Source organism: Ovis aries, chromosome 7 (assembly GCF_016772045.2).
Source record: "Ovis aries strain OAR_USU_Benz2616 breed Rambouillet chromosome 7, ARS-UI_Ramb_v3.0, whole genome shotgun sequence".
NCBI classification, from domain to species: domain Eukaryota; kingdom Metazoa; phylum Chordata; class Mammalia; order Artiodactyla; family Bovidae; genus Ovis; species Ovis aries.
Genome location: NC_056060.1, coordinates 77,219,399 through 77,242,501, shown reverse-complemented (window position 1 = coordinate 77,242,501; position 23,103 = coordinate 77,219,399). Strand labels below are relative to the sequence as shown.

The 23,103-nt window shown below is 38.2% G+C and overlaps 1 protein-coding gene across 4 annotated transcripts in view; it reads right to left on the bottom strand.

Annotated features, from left to right (window-relative positions):
• The window catches only part of PALS1 (protein associated with LIN7 1, MAGUK p55 family member), a 78,015-nt gene extending 57,224 nt beyond the window's left edge, over positions 1-20,791 (bottom strand). For 2 of the 4 annotated variants that reach the window (XM_042252640.2, XM_042252641.2), the window contains exons 1-2: positions 20,601-20,791; positions 19,590-19,626 (exon numbers count right to left, since the gene is read on the bottom strand). The gene's annotated coding sequence lies outside the window, so the exon portion shown is untranslated. The remainder of the gene's footprint in view (positions 1-19,589; positions 19,627-20,600) is intronic. The other 2 variants (XM_027971935.3, XM_027971936.3) reach the window with 1 other exon arrangement.
• Positions 20,792-23,103: the final 2,312 nt, after the last annotated feature.

Sequence of the window (23,103 nt, the reverse complement as noted above, 5' to 3'; positions counted from 1 at the left end):
AGGCCACCCTGTCCATCACCAACTCCTGGAATTCACCCAAACTCATGTCCATGAGTCGGTGATGCCATCCAGCCATCTCATCCTCTGTTGTCCCCTTCTCCTCCTGCCCCCAATCCCTCCCAGCATCAGAGTCTTTTCCAGTGAGTCAACTCTTCACATGAGGCGGCCAAAGTCTTATGGAGTTTCAGCTTTAGCATCATTCCTTCCAAAGAACACCCAGGACTGATCTCCTTCAGAATGGAGATCCAGGTTGGATCTCCTTGCAGTCCAAGGGACTCTCAAGAGTCTTCTCCAACACCATACCTCAAAAGCATCAATTCTTCAGCGCTCAGCTTTCTTCACAGTCCAACTCTCACATCCATACATGACCACAGGAAAAACCATAGCCTTGACTGGACAGACCTTTGTTGGCAAAGTAATGTCTGTGCTTTTTAATATGCTATCTAGGTTGGTCTTAACTTTTCTTCCAAGGAGTAAGTGTCTTTTAATTCCATGGCTGCAATCACCACCTGCAGTCATTTTGGAGCCCAAAAAAATAAAGTCTGACACTGTTTACACTGTTTCCCCATCTATTTCTATTTTCTTCAGTTTAAGTCTGAGTTTGGCAATAAGGAGTTCATGATCTGAGCCACAGTCAGCTCCCTGTCTTGTTTTTGCTGACTGTATAGAGCTTCTCCATAAGAAGACTAGATTTTCACAGTGGCTCTCCATCACAGGAGATTCTGCCTCCCATCTATTCCCACCAGGAGAATTCTCGACAATGTCTAGATATATTCACTGTCAGGACTGTGCTGAGGGGTGCTACTGGCATCTACATAGCAGAGGCTAGGGATACGTTGCTAAACATGCACAAGATAGCACCCTCCTGCCAAGAATGATCCAGTACAAAGTATGTCAATAATACCAAAGCTGAGAGACCCCAGGGCTTCCCTGCTGGCTCAGAGAGTAGAGAATCTGCCTGCAATGTGGAAGCCCAGGGTGCAGTCCCTGGGTTGGAAAGATTTCCTGGAGAAGGGAATGGCTACCCACTCCAGCATCCTTGCCTGGAGAATTTCACGGACAAAGGAGCCTGGTTGGCTATAGTCCACAGGGTCGCAAAGAGTTGGACACAACTAAGTGACTAACACTTTCACTTTAAGAGTCCCTGAATTAAACCAAGCCAATTACTAACCCAAAATTGAGGCATTCACTCATTCAATAATTTTCATTAAGCTTCTCAGACTTCCAAGACAAAACTCTTTTTCAAGTACTGTTGGTTTCTAAATAAATAGGGAGGCTGAAAGATACTTAATATCATCTAATCTATTGCCTTTCAAAATGTTCAGGAAAAGATTTATTTCAAGGGTCACCCTGGCAGTGGATGGAAAGAGCTCAATAAATGCAATAAAAACCACTGCCAAATAAATTGCCTTGTACTGCATTCTGGAACCTGAGTGGCAGTGCGAATACAATTTTAGTAACATATTCCAGCATATACTACACTCCGGCACCTCCACCACCATCACCATCACATGATGACAGTCTGGCCAGAGACTAAACATGCATACAAAATGAGGAATATTTACATTAAAAGTGGCCCAAACAAGACTTTAAAAATGTAAAGATGGGACTTTCCTGGCATTCCAGTGGTTAAGACTGTGCTCTCAAAGCCAGCAACATGGGTTAGGGATCCCTGGTCAGAGAACTAAGATGCCATATGCTGTGAACTGTGATCCAAAACAAAAACTAGAACTGTTTTAAAAAATGTATAGACAAAACATTTAATGGTCAAGCTAATATTTACTAACTCTGTGTGCTGAACACTGTGCTACCATACTTTACACAGTTAATCCTCAAACAAGTATACAAGTGTAAGTATTAGTGTTATACCTAACGACAAAAGAGAAAACAGGTTTAAAGAAGCTAAGTATTTTGCCCAAGAAGCACCTCAAAATAAATATTCAGTGGGACTTCCCTGGTAGTCCAGTGGTTAAAAATCCACCTACCAATGCAGGGGACATGGGTTTGATCCCTGGTCCAAAAAGATCCCACATGCTGCGGAGCCACAGCTAAATCTGTGTGCCACAAAACTGAGCCTACCTGCCCGAGTGCCCATGTCAGCAACAAGAAGCCTATGCACCAAAACAAAAAAGTAGCCCCTACTCTGTAGACAAAGCCTGTGTGCAACAATGAAGACCCAGTGCAGCCAAAAATAAAGAATAAACATTCAACAGTTATTACATGCACTCTTAAACACATCCAGGTTTCAAGTTCTTTGTATCATATACTCCTTACAACATCCTCAGATGGTATTTTACAGAGGACAAAACTAGAATGATTACTAAGTGAATCTGAGTAGCAGTGATGGTGATAGTAGGTATTAGGTTGGTGTAAAAAAGCAACTGCAGTTTCATAGCATGAATTTTAAATCATAACTAGGCTCAAACACATCTTTATTCGTCAAAACAGGGGCCATTAAAATCAACACATTTTTGCCAACAAGAAATAAATTTGATTATTCCTGTAGTGTAAAAATCCATGCTTCGGGATTCGATGAACTCTTGGAAAGCATTTTCTGCCTCCTGCTGGTTGTGGAAGAGTTTTCCCTGGAAAAAGTTGTTGAGGTGCTTGAAGAAGTGGTAGTCAGTAGGCGAGAGGTCAGGTGAATATGGCAGAAGAGGCAAAACTGCATGGCCCATTAATGTCTTGCAATGTTAAAAACTGGCGGAGGAATAAGAAATCTTTTTTTTTACCAGACAATACTAAGCTCCCTATATATCATGTAATATTCTTAAGTGAAAAGTATTATGATTTTTATTTTTCCCCCCAGTGGGAAAATTCTCCATTTGCTTGTATCAAACACAAGGCTGAAGGTCTTAGGAGATATTTAAGGCCACAAACTCATAGAAAGAACTGGTTAAAAGCCAAACAGTATCAAAGATATCAAATGTTTGGTTACTTGAACTGCCCCATTATCACCTTCAACTACTTGGTAATGAAAGATTAAATGCATCCAAAAGGTTAGTAAAGTTTCTGAAAAAAGGAACTAGAACAAAAGATAACTTATAACATTTTCAAACTGACTAGAAATGGATTTTTAAACTTGTGGGATAAAATTACTTGCAATGTGGCTTTTTAGTAATATTGCTACCAATCAAGAATATTTATGGCCTGGCTGGGAGAACAAGAACAGTCTGATAAGGAACAGAGCCAGTGTAAGAGATAGAAGATAAAGCCAGAATAGACTCTAAATGCAAACTAAACTGCTGGAATTTTCTCCTGCAAGCAATGGGAAACTATTGGTTTCGGAATTTTAAAAGAATGGGAAACAAAGAAGTTTTCAGAAAGTTAAAATCTTATTTTTTTTTTTAACATTGTAATCAGTTGATTAAGAGAAAGGTAAGTAGAGCAGTCAATAGAGACAATGTTTTAATACTTTATGCATGGGAGGATAAAGGAAATAGCAGAAGGAAAAGGGATAATTTCAAACAATGCTTATAATAAAGGATGATCTGACTGGCTTTGGAGACCAGGAACCAAATACAATTCTGTAAAATATTGAGCATGATAGTTGAACCTGGCAGAAATTACAGGACCTTAAAATAGAAAAATTCAGAGAATAAGGTTTTTCTCCCATGGAAAAAAAGGAGAGGGGAGAACTGGAACGACAATAAGTTGCATTTTAGAAGTATTGCATTTAGAGTGGGAATTCTGTCTTGCTGTTAACTGCTAGACAGGGAATCAAAGGCTAGAAATGAAAATTTGTAAGTGATTTACATATTCACATCTTACACGTTTATGTGTAAAGCTTTTCAGTTTTTATAGTAATTCAAGCACATTATTTCATTTGATCTCAACAGGTGCCCTGAAAGGTGAGCAGGTCAGATATCCCCATTTTCCAGAAGACATGCAAGCTCTGTAAGCTAAGTTTCAGAGCTAAAACTTACAGAAGAGGAACTAAAAGCCAGAGAAGTGAACCTTCATGAGGCTCTGTAGTGCTAATGGTCTCTGTAAACCAATACCATACTAACTACAGGCTTCCTTTTAAAAAAAAAAAAACAAATCACATTTACATTGTTCTTTTACCTTTAAAACATGATTATGGAAAATTCATCTTTTCTCACTTGACTGCTTCATTTAACTTCACTGTTGTATGTCATCTGGTACCATCACTTCTTGGTAAATGGGTGGGGAAACAATGGAAACAGTGACAGACTTTATTTTCTTGGGCTCCAAAATCACTGCAGATGGTGACTACAGCCATGAAATTAAAAGACGCTTGCTCCTTGGAAGAAAACTATGACACACCTAGACAGTGTATTAAAAAGGAGACAAATCACTTTGCCGACAAAGCTCCACATAGTCAAAGCTATGTTTTTTCCAGTTGTCATGTACGGATGTGAGAGTTGGACCACAAAGAAGGCTGAGCACTGAAGAATTGATGCTTTTGAACTGTGGTGTTGGAGAAGACTCTTGAGAGTCCCCTGGACTGCAAGGAGTCGATTCTAAAGGAAATCAACCCTGAGTATTCACTGGAAGGACTGATGCTGAAGCTGAAGCTTCAATACTTTGGCCACCTGATGCCAGGAGGAGACTCATTAGAAAACACCCTGACTCTGGGAAAGACTGAAGGCAGGAGGAGAAGGGGATGACAGAGGATGAGATGGTTGGATGGTGTCACCGACTCAATGGACATGAGTTTGAGCAAGCTCTGGCAGACAGTGAAGGACAAGGAAGCCTGGCATGCTGCAGTCTATGGGGTCACAAAGAGTCCGACATGATTGAGCAACTGAACAACAACAAATACCAAAAATTTTAAATAAACCTTCACTAACAATTCCTTTTCTGGAAATTTATCCTATAGAGTATGTTAGGAACAATTTGGGTATGTTACTCTACTTTTTCAACTGTAAAATTTTAAAAATCTAAATATAGATTAAGTATTTCCAATGAAAGTCTATCATTCTAATTGAGATGTGTTATCAGCATAAAATACACACTAGATTTTAAAGATTCAGCACGGGGGGGGGGGGGGGGGGGGGGGCGGGCATCCCTGGTGGCTCAAATGGTAAAGAACCTGACTGCAAGGCAGGAAGACCCAGGTTTAGTCCCTGGGTTGGAAAGATCCCCTGGAGAAAGGAATGGCCACTCACTCCCATATTCTTGCCTGGAGAATTCCATGGACAGATGAGTCTGGTGGCCTGAGCTGGACACTGGCGCAAAGAGTTGGACACAACTTAGCAACTAACACTTTCACACACTTTCATGGGGGAAAAATGAATACAAAACATTTCATTATTTTTTGCATTTCATACATGCAGAGATGGTAATTTTTCAGACACTGTGTTAAACAGAATATACTATTAAGAGAGTCCCCGGTGGTCTAGTGGTTAGAATTCCAGGTGTTAACTGCTGTGGCCCAGGTTCAATCGCTGGTGGAGTACCTGAGATCACACAAGCTGCACAGTGTGGCAAAAAAAGAAAAAAAAAAAAGGAAGAAAAAAAGAATACCACCTGTTTATTTCAAATTTTTTAAATGTAGCTACTAGAGCATAAAGCCCTATATGAACTGACATGGAACAAAAAAGCAAGTGAATTAATTAACGGTACCTGCATATCATCCAGGGGCTTCCCTGGTGGTTCAGATGGTAAAGAATCTGCCTGCAATGCAGGAGACCCAGGTTTGATCCCTGGGCTGGGAAGATCCCCTGGAGAAGGAAATGGCAACCAACTCCAGTATTCTTGCCTAGAAAATCCCATAGACAGAAGAGCCTAGAGGGCTACAGTCTGTTGGGTTGCAAAGAGTCAGGCATGACTGAGTGACAAACACACACATACATATCATCCCATTTTTATAAATGCACATAAAAATGTTTATTAAGTTATTCACAAAAAATCCAGAAAAATATATGGAATATTGTTTTCACTTAGTATCTGAAAAATAAGGATAACTTATTTATCAGGTTTTACTTCCTGCACAATTTGGACACCTTACAAAACACTGACAAAAAATGTGTTATTTTTATAATTTGAGGGGGGGAAAAACCACATAGATAATACTTTTTTGAAAGAAAAAGTAGTGACTTTTAAAATTACAACTACCTTCTTAAAGTACAAAACATTAGCAGAAGCACCAAAGCCCTTTCAAGAGTTCTAGAACAATTAGGCAAATAGAAGAAATCAAAATATTATCCCTAAGATCCTAAACGAGTTTATAAATAATTCAACAATAAGAATTTATAAATAAATCACTTAAGCAATCATTAAAACTCTTCAGAAGTCAGGACGTCTTCTACCACACAAAAATGAATACATTACATCTGTAATTTAAAAATGAGAGGAAACCAGTTTACCAAAGGAGTAACAGCATTGAAGAAAAACTCCAAAACAGACTACTAACACTTTATAAAATAGTAAGTCAAGTTCATCTTTCATCATATTAATAATACACAATCACAAACTCAAAGAATCCTAATTACCAAAATCACAGGGTTAAGATTTTGCTTTCTAGATGCCTATTTGTATCCCTATTTTATAAAGATTTTCTCCTTCCCCTTTAATCTTAGGTTGTCAATCCTTTTAATCGTTTCCTTCCCTGAAACCCATGTATCACAAGCTGCAGGTCTCTAAAAGTGCATTGTTAAGATACACCAACTTTTGACTTCAAGTGATTTATAGTTTACTAGAGGAAAAAAAAAAAGACTCCAAAGGTCAGCACATTAGTAGATGATTATCCCTACCCAGATGGTTTATTGGTATGCAATTCAACAACAGGCAATTAAAAAAAAATCTGCATTGTCATTGAAGGAATGCCAAATAATCAGTTCAGAATTATCAGAACAAAAAAACTGACTAAAATAAATAATCCATAGAGAATACTTTCAGGACCAGAAGTTATGTTATCAAAACAGGAAAGGCGAATTTGAGAAGAAAACTGATGAGGGTACAAATGTCACCAAGTTTAGAATCCACTGAACTTTTAGCACTACAAAATTGCTGACTGAGGATATGAGTAATGTTGTGATTTTGACTAGTCTTAGAAGGCAGTAAAACATAATGAGGACATTATACGAAATAAGAATGAAAGGTCAATCTGAAAGATTATTGTACAGAAATCCTATAGTTATAAAAGGTTACTAAACTATTCATCCATTCAACAGTGTAAGTACTCATTTGGTACAAAAACTTGGGATAGTCACTGGCAAGAAGATTGCTAAGCAGAGTGTCTAAATTCGTAAGGAACTTAAATTCTAGTATGAAAAACAAGTATAAGTGTACAAGCAAACAAACAAAACCTCTACAGAACTTCAATGCTATTTGGTAAGTGCTGCACTACAACTGCAAAAAATGCTACAGGAATTACTTGTGGAAGAGCTTCCTAAGAAAACTTGTATAAATGGGAAAGAATGTAAGACCCAAGCCATATATGAAAGGCTTCCATTACACAAAAGGAAAAAAGTGAACAAAACACTAATTCAAGCACTCTAACATGAGTAAAATTAAACAAATGGTTTCTAAACATAAAATTTTAAATCCCCATAATGAAACTCAACTCTAAAAACTGTTTTTTTAAGCCTATTTTAAAGTGTAGTAAAAATGACCTAGTGAAAAATACCCTTGACTAATGCTTGAGAGTCAATAAGAGAAACTAGCAATGCTGAGCAGAACTTGATCTCACTACATACGTAAGCTGTTTATAAATAGAGCAACAAATTGTTTTGCCCCCACTGACTTTCACTATTATTTCAGAGATGATAAAAGCTTTACTTCAACACAAAATTATAATTATCCATCACTAACTCAGCCTATGATAACCAATTCACACAATTCCTACAAAACTGCTTAAATCAAATTATTGATAATCACACTATTATATTTATGAAAACAATACAGTTCATTGTTAGTCCATGTAAGTATCATAAAACAGGTTTGTATTCTTTCTCTTATTTATGGACAAGAATTTATGAAGTGATTAATATATATACCAGGTACTATGCTAATCATTCTTGATACATCATTTAAATTAATCCTCAAAATAAGACTCTGAGGGGATCTGAATATTCCACTTCAAAAGGTGACATTTTGGCAAAAGGGTTATTTTGAGATAAGGCGATTAGAAAACAGCATACAACAGAAAAAAAAACTGCCTTTCCCTATCAGACTTAAAAGGCAGGGCATAAATTTTCCTTTTTAAAGGTAACATGAATTTTCATTTCTAATTACCAGAAAGAGGAACTCAATCCTCAGAGTTGACTCTTATCAATGCAGATGACACAGACATAAATCTACATAACAAACCTGACTAAAATAATCTGTATATTCACTAGTTGCTCCCACATATTTACATTCCCACAATTTGCAGGCCCTACAAAGCCTCTTTCCTTTCTTTGTCTGGTCTGTATTCCACAATTTATCGCTCAGACTCACTGCTTCTATGGTTTCCAATTCTTTCCTCTGTAGCCCTCCATATACATAAGTGACAAACCATTTCTTCTGTTAACTCTGTCTTTTGTCAGTTTAATCTGCAGAGCCCCAGACAAAGCTAGGAGGAAACAGAAAAAGGTTTTTCCTTCCCTCAGTTAATTTCAGTTGCTCAGTCGTGTCCAATTCTTTTTGGCAGCACGCCAGGCCGCCCTGTCCATCACCAACTCCCGGAGTCCACCCAAACCCATGTCCATCGAGTCAGTGATGCCATCCAACCATCTCATCCTTTGTCGTCCCGTTTTCCTCCCGCCCTCAATATTTCCCAGCATCAGGGTCTTGTCAAATGAGTCAGCTCTTCACATCAGGTGGCCGAAGTATTGGAGTTTCAGCTTCAACATTAGTCCTTCCAATGAACACTTAGGGCTGATTTCCTTTAGGATGGACTGGTTGGATCTCTCAAGAGTCTTCTCCACCACTACAGTTCAAAAGCATCAATTCTTTGGTGCTCAGCTTTCTTTATAGTCCAACTCTCACATCCACACATGACCATTGGAAAAACCATAGCCTTGACTAGACGGACCTTTGTTGGCAAAGTAATGTCTCTGCTTTTGAATATGCTATCTAGGTTGGTCATAACTTTCCTTCCAAGGAGTAAGCGTCTTTTAATTTCATGGCTGCAATCACCATCTGCAGTGATTTTGGAGCCCAGAAAAATAAAGTCTGACACTGTTTCCACTGTTTCTCCATCTACCTGCCATGAAGTGATGGGACCAGATGCCATGATCTTCGTTTTCTGAATGTTGAGCTTTAAGCCAACTTTTTCACTCTCCTCTTTCACTTTCATCAAGAGGCTTTTAGTTCCTCTTCACTTTCTGCCATAAGGGTGGTGTCATCTGCATATCTGAGGTTATTGATATTTCTCCCAGCAATCTTGATTCCAGCTTGTGCTTCATCCAGCCCAGCATCTCTCATGATGTACTCTGCATAGACGTTAAATAAGCAGGGTGACAATATACAGCCTTGATGTACTCCTTTTCCTGTCTGCAACCAGTCTGTTGTTCCATGTTCAGTTCTAACTGTTGCTTCCTGACCTGCATACAGATTTCTCAAGAGGCAGGTCAGGTGGTCTGGTATTCCCATCTCTTCAGAATTTTCCAGTTTCTTGTGATCCACACAGTCAAAGGCTTTGGCATAGTCAATAAAGCAGAAATAAATGTTTTTCTGGAACTCTCTCGCTTTTTCCATGATCCAGCAGATGTTGGCTATTTGATCTCTGGTTCCTCTGCCTTTTCTAAAACCAGCTTGAACATCAGGAAGTTCACGGTTCATGTATTGCTGAAGCCTGGCTTGGAGAATTTTGAGCATTACTTTACTAGTGTGTGAGACAAGTGCAATTGTGCGGTAGTTTGAGCATTCTTTGGCATTGCCTTTCTTTGAGACTGGGATGAAAACTGACCTTTTCCAGTCCTGTGGCCACTGCCGAGTTTTCCAAATTTGCTGACATATTGAGTGCAGCACTTTCACAGCATCATCTTTCAGGATTTGAAACAGCTCAACTGGAATTTCATCACCTCCACTAGCTTTGTTCATAGTGATGCTTTCTAAGGCCCACTTGACTTTGCATTCTAGGATGTCTGGCTCTAGGTGATAAACACCATATTGATTATCTGGGTCATGATGATCTTTTCTGTACAGTTCTTCTGTGTATTCTTGCTACCTCTTAATATCTTCTGCTTCTGTTAGGTCCCTACCATTTCTGTCCTTTATTGAGTCTATCTTTGCATGAAATGTTCCCTTGGTATCTCTAATTTCTAGAAGAGATCTCTAATCTTTCCCATTCTATTGCTTTCCTTTATTTCTTTGCATTGATCACTGAGGAAGGCTTTCTTATCTCTCCTTGCTATTCTTTGGAACTCTGCATTCAAATGGGTATATCTTTCCTTTTCTCCTTTGCTTTTCGCTTCCCTTCTTTTCACAGCTATTTGTAAGGCCTCCTCAGACAGCCCTACAACCTCTGAATCAGGCATAAGTACAACCCCCATTCTGCAGAGAAGGAATCAGATTTTCACAGGTTAACCTGCCCAGAGTCACACACAAGTCAAGAAGCACCAATCTGATTCCACAGTATGAGTACTTAATTGGTGCAAGGTTTGTAACTATGATGTCTATCAGAAAAGCCCATAATTCATCCATTCACATTTAATATTTGTAAAGAAAGCTAATTAAGAACGTGTGAAAGTTAGGCAATCCCCCCCATCCATCAATAAACACATTTATGGTCAATGCCGAATAAATGGAACTGTTCTGAATCTCAAATTCTCTCAGGCTACAGGAGGTGACTAGGTTAGAACAGTCTCTGGGATGAAACTTACAAGTAAGGCTAAGGTTTAATATGTAAATGATTAAAAAGTGCAAACTGATACATCCATCTACCATGTGCCATATTAACCAATGAGATATTAAAAAGATGTAGCCCCTACACTTAAGGAGCTTACAATTTACAGGTTCAAAGTTCTCACTTTAATTCAAGTACAATTTAAACACTAAATTAAAGATGTCTTTCCTAAAAAAGATTCTTACCAAAAAGACAGTGTTAAACTAGGTAAATCTAAAAGCAAGCTAAAATACAAAGTAGAAAAATCCAAGGGCTCTGGAGAAAATAAACTGAGTTCAAATACCTGCTATCAATTACAACAGGAATCAGGATAAAATAATGTCTCTGAGCCTCTATTTGGTCACAAAGTTGTTAATGTATAGAACGATACAAAGGATGATAAACTAAGAGATGGGGCAAGGATACAGTTCTGGGTAGGGTTAGGGGAAAGAAATACTGTGATTCAGCCAAATTAAATACTATTCTCACTATAAAATTTAAATAAAAGGATAAGGCAGAAAGTATAAGGGTAAGAAATAAAGTATAAAAGATTAAAATATAAAAAGAACACTGTCCCTTTAAGATGCCTAAAAAGAACCACCAAATTTCCTTTCATAAACTCTTAAGGTATCTACTGATTACTTTACTTCTAAGTGAATCATTATATTGAAAAACATCTGTAGCTTATTTGCTTATCTGCATAGTCCTCAGATAAATCACCTGCCCAGAGGTTTAACTCTGGGATTCATGATAAATTTCCTTGAATGCCCTGATGGTTATATGCAATAATGAAAATGTTCTGTATCTGCATCGTGCGGTAATAACACAGCCACACTGGCCATATATGGCTAACAAGCACTTGAAATGTGGCATGGGTAACTGAAGAACTGAATTCTTAATTTTAGTTAATCCAGATTTAAACAGCCACATGTGGCTGGTGGCTACTATACTAGAGAACAGAGCCCCCGAGAAACATGTGTTCACATGCACTTTCATAAACTAAACTTACAGGAACATTCACGGGGACATTTACTCATAATAACCAAAAGTTAGAAACAACTCACCAACAGCAACACAGTTAAATAAACCTTGATATATAATTTTTAAAAAATTATAAGTCTGCAACACTATAAAAGGAACCTTACAATATATTTGCATATTATTTAAGAAATTCTGTGATTCTGTCCATTTCAAACAACTAATAAATTCTCTTAATCCAACTTAGTCTCTAAGGGACTATCCATACTTACTTCAAAGCCAGGCCTTTGAGGGCAGTGACTTCATCTAATACTTCCTTATATCCCACCCAAAGTCTCCACATTATAAATATTCAGTATTTACCTATAATCTTCTGAATAAACTAGTTTAATGATTACTTGTAGACCAAAGAAAAACCAACTCATACATAAGTATCATACAGATAATATAATCAATGTAAAGCTGAATTTTAAAAATCTGCTTAAAAACAAACTTTTCTTTCACACTAAGTGTAATACAATTGCATTCTAAGTTATAACTGTGATTAAACAATAATATAAAGTTTTCTTAGTAAAATCTGATAAGACTTTGCAATAGCTTCTGCTTAAGCTTGAAGGGAAAAATGGAGAACATGGGACAAGAAAACAATTTCTGGGAGTCCAGAGGCAGGTAATAACAGAGCTAACAAGCCACACAACAGAGCAATGATTTCATTGAGTACTAAAAAGATAACCAATTTGGTACATGAGATCCAACCCCAGTCCTGCCACCAACTACTGGAGCAAAATTAATCCAACAGCCACGTATGTGGCATCTCTGCCTCTGATCTGCCAAAAGCACTGATATTTTCTTTTCTTTTCTTTTTTTTTTTTGAGGAGCGAGGGGAGTTAAAATTTCAAATCCAGCTCTATCTGGACAGAAATTCAGAAAGAAAGAATAACAACTTTCTGAAGCATCCCTTATGTCCCAAACATTAAACAAAAATGAGCATCTAAATTTAAGTACTTTTAAAAGTACAACCAAATCCTAGCAGAGCGCCCAGTTCAGTTCACTCACAGGAGTCAACTAATTTAAATACATTCAATCTTACAGGCACTTCTGAAGCACTCAAAATACAGAAAACCTACTTCTTAGGTAATATCAAAATAAGGCATTTTAAGTGACATTATCATGCATTTTTGTGACAATGCAAAATCCTCAAAACAGAAATATTTTAACACAAACTCTCAATTTTTTCATGTGAAGTTTCTGATACTACTGTGAAGCCAAACAGTTACAACTTACATGTCCAATAAGCATAATTCAAAAGCTAATTTAGCTAGAAATATAAATACAACCATAATTTCTAATATTTGGACAACTACACACTGTAAAATAACATAAAATGGTGTGGTGGTAGGAGCAAATCTTATTAAGTAACTACCACATGTCAGAATATTTTGCTCAGTACCTTCCATACCCTATTTTATCTTCTTCAATCATCTTCCTAGATGGCCACCTGTTAAAGATAAGGAAAATGAAGGCGTGGCTGGGAATTACAGCACTGAATAACCTTCCAACTCAGCTGATCTTAAAGTCTTTTTGCTACATTACTAAAATTATTTTCATTTTTCCTTCTGACTTTGCCCAAAATCAAAATAGGCAAACTAAGCCCACAGGCCAAATAAGGTATACCTTGTTTTTATAAACAAAGTTTTACTGGAACACAGATTCATTTGGCCATCTTTGCACTGTTAACAGCAGAGTTGGATACCTGCAACAGAACTGGTACAATCTGGAAAGCCTAAAATATTTACTACCTGGCCTTTTACAGAAATTTGCCAACCCCTGCCTTAAAGTATCAAAAATGCAAAGAACCTCAGAAGCCTCAAAACTTCAATGTTTAGTGTCTTTGAGACAACTATTAACTTAAGAAAGAAGGAACTTCAAAATTATATGAGAGAAATTGCTTGAAACTTTGTGTTTAAAGCATGATAAGCTCAAATTTATAAAAATGATAAAATTAAATAGCTTGATTATGAAGTTACTGAACCCTTGTTAATTGTTTTGAAGGGAAGGTGGTAAGGTATAGGATCTCCGTTTTGGATCTCAGTACCCCGACCAGGGATGGAACCTGTGCCTCCTCCTGCAGGGGGAGTGCAGAGTCCTAGCCTGCCAGGGAATTCCCCATGAAAACTTATTCTTAATAATTAAAGTGTCTTCTGTAGTAGGAACTGATGGAGGAAAAACTTCACAATTCACCATGTTAAAACATATTTAATAAACATGTACCTTTTTTACTATGCACCTACATTTTTTCATGAAGAACATCTTCAGTATAGCAAATCAGAGCCTGGTATTTTAAGTAGTTTATACTTCACTTCACACTTTTTAATACATTCACTGAATTCCTTACACTTGGATCAAACCAAACATTTATGTGATTACTCAAGGGTCTAGTTGATTTTCTCATGTTGAAGGAGCTTTCTCCACCCTTGCCACCCCTCGTGGTATGTGACATTCCCACTGCTTTCATTCCAAGTAAAAAATCTCCCAATTAAATAATTTTATCTTCATTCAAAACATACTTCACTACCCAAATACACTTAAACAATTTGCTTAAATTAAGCCAGAATGAAGAAATGCTTGATTACAGTATTACAAACATTTTCTTTCTTCATTTAGTAATTTGAAACAGGAGTCCCATAGTGGTAAAGTACAGTCTATAAACTCCAGTATAGATAAAGAAGTCCTACAACATATGAAATGTACATAACTGTTAATGAATACCTTGATTTTGATGACTTTATAAACACTTTCATAAACTCTTATATTCAGTTTCCTTTTTAAGAAAAATGTCAATATCAAAGGAAAAGAACCCCAAATTATTTAGTTTGCAACAACTCTGGAGTTATTCCCAGAAACACACAAGGCTGCGTCAAAATTGAAAAAATTCATCAGTGTAATTCACCGTATTAACAGATTTAAAAAATTCAAATGGTCACCTCAATAGATGCAGAAAGGCATTTGACAAAATTCAACATCCATTCATGATTAAAATCGCAAACAAACAACCCCCCTCAAACTCTCAGCAACCTCAGAACAGAAGGAAATTTCCTTAATATAATTTAGAGAATCTACAAAATGACTTACATCTAGCATTATATTTTGAAGGTGAGACTGAATGCTCTAAGATTGTGAACAAGGCAAGGATGTTCCCTTTCAACCCTACAGGAAGTCCTAGCCACTGCAAAAAGTCAAGAAAAAAAAGACATGCAGGAAAGGAAGGTAGGTTTCTCTATTCATAAATGACATGACTGCCTCCTTAGACAAATTCCAAGATATCTACAGGAAAAAGCTCCTAGAAGTTACAAATGAGTTTAATAAAAACTCAGAATACAAAGGCAACATATAAAAATTTATTGCATTTCTACATACTAGCAATGGTCAACTGGAAAGACAAGGTTTTAAAAATGAGATTTGCAATAGGACTAAAAAACTGAAATACTTAGGTAGAGAACTAATAAAACATTTGCAGGATCTACATGTTGAAAACTATGAAACATTCGTGAAAGAAATAAAAGACCTAAATAGAGAGAAACATCATGTTCATGGATTGGAAAACTCTATTTTGTTAAGATGTCAATTATCAAACTAATCTACAATTTCAAACTCCTCAGTTCAGTTCAGTTGCTCAGTCATGTCCGACTCTTTGTGACCCCATGGACTGCAGCACGCCAGGCCTCCCTGTCCATCACCAACTCCCATAGTTTACTCAGACTCATGTCCATTCAGTCAGTGATGCCATCCAATCATCTCATTCTCTGTCATCCCCTTCTCCTCTCGCCTTCAGTCTTTCCCAGCATCAGGGTCTTTTCAAATGAGTCAGCTCTTTGTATCAGGTAGCCAAGGAATCAGAGTTTCAGCTTCAGCATCAGTCCTTCCAATGAGTATTCAGGACTGATTTCCTTTAGGATGGATTGGTTGGATCTCCTTGCAGTCCAAGGGACTCTCAAGAGTCTTTTCGAACACCACAGTTCAAAAGCATCAACTCTTTGGTGCTCAGCTTTCTTTATGGTCCAACTCTCACATCCACACATGACTACTGGAAAAATCATAGCTTCGACTAGATGGACCTTTGTTGGCAAAGCAATGTCTCTGCTTCTTAATATGTTGTCTAGGTTGGTCATAACTTTTCTTCCAAGGAGCAAGCATCTTTCAATTTAATGGCTGCAGTCACCATCTGCAGTAATTTTGGAGCCCAGAAAAATAAAGTCTGCCACTGTTTCCCCATCTATTTGCCATGAAATGATGGGACCAGATGCCGTGATCTTAGTTTTGTGAATGCTGAGTTTTAAGCCAACTTTTTCACTCTCCTCTTTCACTTTCACCAAGAGGCTCTTTAGTTCTTCTTCACTTTCTGCCATAAGGGTGGTGTTATCTGCATATCTGAGGTTATTGATGTTTCTCACGGCAATCTTGATTCCAGCCTGCGCTTCATCCAGCCCAGCGTTTCTCATGATGTACTCTGCATATGTTAAATAAGCAGAGTGACAATACACAGCCTTGACATACTCCTTTTCCTATTTGGAACAGTCTGTTGTTCCACGTCCAGTTCTAACTGTTGCTTCCTGACCTGCAAAATCCTAGCAGAATTTATATATATTTATAGCAATAAGCTGATTATAAAATTTAGGCAAAAGTACTAAAATAGCTAAAACAATTTTGAAAAAAAAAAGTTGGAGAACTCACATTACCTGATTTCAACACTTCATTTTAAAGCTATATTAATCAAGACACTGTGATACTGGTGGGGGAAAAAAAAAAGCCAAATACAACAATGGAACACAGAGGAGGCTAGAAAGAAACCCACACAATGTAGTCAAATGGTTTTTGACCAAGAAACAAAGACAATTCAATGGAGAATAGTCTTTTTAACAGACAGACATGGAACAACTGGACAAATGAAGCTCAACTTACAGCTCTACACAAAAAGTAACTCAAAAGTATAGCACAGATCTAAAGGTAAAATATATCATTTACAGAAGACAACATAGCAGAAAATCTTTGTGATCTTGGTTTGGCAAAGAGTTCTTATATAAAATACCAAAACTAAGACTCATAAAAGAAAATATTGATACTTTGCACTTAACCAAAATTTAAAACTTCTGTACTTCAAAAGACACAGCTGAGAAGGAAGGAAAAAGCAGGCCAGACTGGAAGAAAGTCTCTGCAAACCATGTATCTGACAAAGGACTAGAAAAAAATCAGACAATAAGAAAATTCAATTTAGAAATGGAAAAAGATTTGGAACTTGGACACTTCATCAAAGATATGCAGATGGCAAGTAAGCACAGAAGTGATGCTCATCATCAATATTCACGAGAAAAATTCAAATAAAAACCACAATGAAATACTGTTTTATATATATATATATATACCTATTACAATGACTAAAATTAAAAAGAGTGATCATACCAAGTGTTGATGAGGACGTAAAGGAACTAGAATACTCATACACCACTGAGAATATACATAATTCAGCCTCTTTGGAAAATGCATTTTAGAGCGTATAGTTTCCTACACTACTGTGACAAGTTGCCACAAATTTAGTGGCTTAAAACAACATAAACTTATTATTTTACAGTTCTGTAGGTTAAATATCTGACACAGGTCTCTCTGGGTGAAAATCAAGTTGTTAGCTGAACTCCATTCTTTTCCACGAGGTCTAAAGATTAATCCATTTCCTGGCCTTATCAAGAGACCATATTTCTTAGCTTATGCCCCAAATTCTCCAACCTCAAAACCAAGAACTCTGCATCTCTCTGTCCCTGCTCCCACTGTTACATTTTTCTACCTTCTCTTCCCCTTTTAAGAATCTTTGTGATACTCTAGGCACAGCACCTGGATAACCCCAGGATAAACTCTATTTTAAAGTCAGTTGATTAATTCCAGCTACAACTTTAATTCACTTTTGTCATGTAATCTAATTTATTCACATTTTCCAAGGAGCAGAACATCTTGGGCCACTATTCTACCTAACACATATTTTTAAAGTTAAACATACACTGCCCACATGACCCAGAAATTACACTTGGAGGTGCTTATCCAAGAGAAATGAAGGCTTGTGTTCACATAAAAACTTGCTAACAAAGATTTATAGCAGCTTTATTCGTAGTTTAAACAAAAAACTCTAATGTCTTTCAACTGGTAGATGGATAAATTGTGATGCATCCATACACTGGAATAGTATATTCAGCAACATAAAGAATTGCTAATATACTCAACATCAAGAAACACTCAAAAGTATTACACTAAATTAAAGAAACCAGACTCAAAAGGCTAAATACTATATAATTCCATTACCTGATATTCTAGAAAAGACAAATTACAGGAAAAGACAATAATCAATATCAGTTACCAGCAGTTAAAGACTATAAAAGAGCAGCTCAGGGGAATTTCAGGGGCTGGAACTATTACTGGGTGTCTCAATTTTGGTAGTTGCATAGCTCTATGTATCTGTCAAAATAACTACAACAAAAAGAGTTAATTTCACTTCACCAAAATTAAAAGTTAAAACCTTTGTGAAAAGAAGGAAAATAATTATATCATTTCTCACCCATCAGACTGGCACAAATTAAAAAATCTGATGCCAATCTGGCAATTCTAAATGTGGATAAGGGTGACTCATATACTGTTGGCAGGTCTGTAAATTTTTACAACTTTAGAGTATTATTTGGCAGCTGGCAAAGTTGAAAATGCACATCAACCTATGGCCCAGCAATTCATTCCAGAGAAAACTTTACAAATGTGTTCAAAGAGATACACATACGGATGTTCACGAAACATTGTCTGAAATACTGAAAAACTGAGAATAACCCTTCAGTCAAGGAATGAATTAATTGTGGTTAGTGGTTATTTTAAAAAGAAAAAGAAAAAATGCATAAGGGAAAAAATCAACTCTGCTGGCTCCATATATGATTTTTCAGAAGAGTTTAACTTCTCAGTTTATTTAACAATAGTATATAGTGAAAAGAACACTGTACTGGAATCTGAAGGCAAGCATTTTAGCATTTAGTTCCAACTCTGCCAACTAATCTATCCATATATCTCACTTTCCTTTTCTTGGAAAATGAATAGGTTAGACTATACAAAGACTAAAGATTATTTCCAACTCAACAAGGATACTGATACGAAAAATGGGCCAAATTTCTTGTATGTCTGTGACGAGCTTTTTAATCATATAGTAATCATTCAGAAAGAGCATATAAACTTCTAAACTCACCCTACTAACTTGGTGGTGGTGGTTTGGTCGCTAAGTCATGTCCAACTCTTGTGATCCCATGGACTGTAGCCTGCCAGGCAGAGTTCCCGGGATTTTCCCGGCAAGAATATTGCAGTGGGTAGCCATTTCCTTTTCCAGAGGATCTTCCCAACCTAGGAATTAAACCCAGGTCTCCTGCACTCCAGGCAAATTCTTTACCGATTGAGCTACAAGGGAAGTTCTACTACCTTGGGCAACACTCAAGTAAAATTTGCATATCCTTTTGTAGTTTATCATTCTAAAATACGTTAATATTAATGAGTCAATCTTCTCAAATTCAAGTCTGTGTGGCCAAAAGTCAACTACATGGTAAGATTTACTTGACTTTAACAAAGATAAAATGATGTTCTTTCTGTATTTTTTTTTTGACTGTTTCATCTACAGAGTTCCTACACTATAATAGCTTCCACCTGCTACAATAGTATAGAAAGCCTTTTAAAACCTATAACATGCAAATCTACAGAAATCTAGTAAATAGTAGTTTACTATCCAAAGGAGCTTATTTAATAATTTCATTATCCCAATACTTACACTTCAAAGACACCAATGACCAGCATGCCACTTGTTCCTATTGAAGAATTTATTAGGTTATTAATTTCTGGTATAATCCAAAAGCATAATTAGACCACTATCATTAACACGTAACACTTTTGAAAAACACAAATATTAACACCTTTCACCTTGTCATTAAAACCGAAATTTCAAAATGTTTGTTCCAAGGGCTTGCCAAATCTAAATTTTCACAATTCTAAACAAGAACGGAGACAAAACACTACTTCTAAAAACCTCCTCGGTATGAGATTTTAATTTGAACGTCAACTGCCAGGAAAAACCTTTCGACGGAAACTTAAATTCTGAACATATTACCGTATGTCAATCAACTAGACAGAAGGTGAGTTATTATCATTAGGAAGTTACATAATTTGCACCCAAGATTGTTTAAACCCTCTCGTTAAACGCAGCTGACAACAATTTATAGGCTTCCAATTTCAACCTGCAAACTTAAATTACCAGAAACCATGAACGGGATTAGGCTTTTCTTTAAAAATGGTTACGAGGAAGTAAGAATTGTTTATTTGTTTCAAGACTGCAGCGAGGGGCCGAATATCAGCAGCTGAGTCAGGCAGAGAAACGACGACTACATTCCGTCTACCAGAGGAAAGTGTTCTTTGCCCCGCCACGATCCCGGACCCGGCCTGGAGCGAGTCCGGAGAGTTGCGAACCCCGAGGCGCGGCCGCAGAGGACAGGCGCCTCCCTGCGCCTCGGGCCGGGCGAGCAGGAGACCCGCCGTGGTGGGTCGTTAGCCAGGCAGAGGGAGCGGGCACCGCCAGGCAGCGTTCCTCCGAGGGACAAAGGTTGAGCGGACACCCTCCGCTGCCGGCCGGGCTCCCGCTGCCTGGAGCAGCCCGCGAAGCAGCCCGGGGTCCCGCCCGGGCCCGCGCGTGGGGGAGGGGGTGAGCGCGGCCGCGCCTCCCCCAGCCGCTCGCGGGGACCTGTTGATCAAGACCGCCACACCGAGCCGCCGCCGGTCAGCCTCTTACCTCCGCGCCACGGCGGCCGCCGCTCCTCCCGCCCCGGCCTCCTGTAAACACTGCAGAAACGACAGCTTCCCAGCGGCACTTAAAGTACCGGATAAAGAATCCAGAAACTCGCGATTCCCTACCTCACAATCTTAAATCCCCGCCCCCGCCCCACCACCAGTCGCCGCCGTCGCCGCCAGTGACTCCACCTCGAGACCGCGCGAGACCGCGCACGCGCTCCCGGGACTCTGGCGCAGTGGGCGCGCCTATCCCAGCCGCTCCTTTGCACGTCTGCCCGCTGTTTGGCAGAGAGGCTCGCGCCATTCGCCCAATCCCGAGCCGGCGCGGAGAACGGGCCCTCTCATTGGTCCGCTCTGCAGCTCCCGAGGGGCCGGCCGCGCGCGCACTCGCGCTCCTCAAGTGGAAAACGCGGGGTGTTACGGGCTTTCAGGCACTAGGGAACTGCTTTTGGCTTGAGCTCACTGGCCAGGTTATGTGAGGACGTGAGGTTTTGCTAAGACGCAGTGGGCGGGCTCACGCTCTACAGACCTTTCTTATCTCCCTGAATGTCCGTCAGCTGCTGAAGAAAATCTGGTTCCCTTTGAAGCTACTCGTCCTGTCCTGTGAAGCACGTCACACAGTCTAACATTTGTGTAAAAAAGAACCATGGCATACCCGAACACCTGGATGCGTGTGGTGTGCCACGAAAGAATTCTCTGCTACCATGGAAGACTTCACAAAGCTAGCAGCTAGAACCGAATTCTGAAAACCAGACAGGAAGGATGCCACAGAAGAGGGCCACAGCTGTTGCACAAAACTCAGGTACCTGGGCCAACCCACATCCAGTGCAAGGAAATCCACGTGAACACTCGTCAAGATTCCCTGGAAACTGTTAGCCATATCCAGGAAGGAAAGGAAACAAAAAAGTGTGTGTGTGTGTGAGAAGAGAGATCGATTTCCTTTTCTGAGTTGTTAAATACGTGAAATAAGTAATAATTCAAGAAACTTCCTTTAGTTCCTCGATGAGTTTTTGTTTGTTTGTTTTCCTTTTAGCTCGGGGTTTCTCAACTTCAGCAGTATTGACATTTGGGCCAAATAATTCTTTGGGGGCTGTCCTGTGCAATTTAGGATGTGTAGCAGCATCCCCCCTGGTCTCTTACCCACTAGATACCAACAGCACCACTACCCCCATTTGTGACCACCAGAGATGTCTCTAGACGTTGTCAGAGATCTCCTGGGGGACAAACTCACCTCCAGTTAGAATCACTGATGTAGCTTTTCAAAGAAATGCCCTCCTTAGAAAGTAGTCTCTCTTTACCCTAGACTCCTCTGTCACAGGATCTTATCCTAGTAAAATGCTGACAACTATCTGTGAGATAGCAGCTACCGACATCCAAATATGTTGACATTCCTTTGTGAAGTGCTATACAAACGTTATAATTATTATTTTTACTTTCTAAAGGTATTTTCATCTTCAAAGAGGGTAGAACCTATGGCAAATAAAAAGTTTATTTTATTTTCTGATGCATAGAACCATTTCCAGAATCCCCAAGTCACTCAGATTACTTGTCTTATGTGCAAATGAAGGACAGGTCAAAGAATAAGAAATACAGAAACTGGAGGCAAAGTGACTGGATTTGAGTTTTAGCTTTGATATTAACTAGTTCTGTGATTTGGGTGCCTGTCAAGTTTCCCTGGCCTCAGTTTTCTCATGTGTAAATCAACAAGTTAACTACCTTTTTCTCTTTCTAGTTTTAAGATTCTGGAAGTGTCCTTCTTATATGGAATCTAACATGGATAGCATCAGTGGTTGAAAAAAATATGATATGCATCCCAAAATAGAAAAAAATGGGCAATTTGTGGTTTAAGATCCAATCAGAAGAATTGTCTATCCTTGTCACAAAGCAGTTCACCCACTGAATCACTCTGGCAAATTTGTAACTAAGTCCTTTGGGTGAGTAATGAAAGCCAAACTGTAAAATCAAGTGTACCATGGAGAGTAATCATAGTAAAAACCCTTCCTCCTTCCTCATTTTGGCATCTGCTCAACCCATCATCTGACAACAGCTTCTATTACATGTTAATGTAATAAAATATTGTGTTATTTTATGTCATTAAAGGTTTTGGGGAAGTATATTAATATTGCATTTCAGATATTTGCAACAAGTCTGAAATCTGTTTTCAAGATTATAACCATTAGATAGGAAATTCTTAACTAAGGTTATTATATCCCTTTGGTTTTATCACCTCTGTGTACCAGTGAAATCTGAATTTTCATAACTGAATTAATAGCCTAATCACTTCATAATTGTATGAACCAGGTGATCAGAAATAATGTAAGTTAAAAGAATACTCACTGATTCAGATGTGAGAAGTTATGAAACAACAAATTAGTAGGCATATTAATTATTCAACAAATATCTAAAAATTTCTTAAATGCAAAAAAAATCCCAGAAAACAAACCATAGACTTCTAATTTAATTGGGCTTAGTTGTTATTATTTTGATATTTTATAATCCTGTAC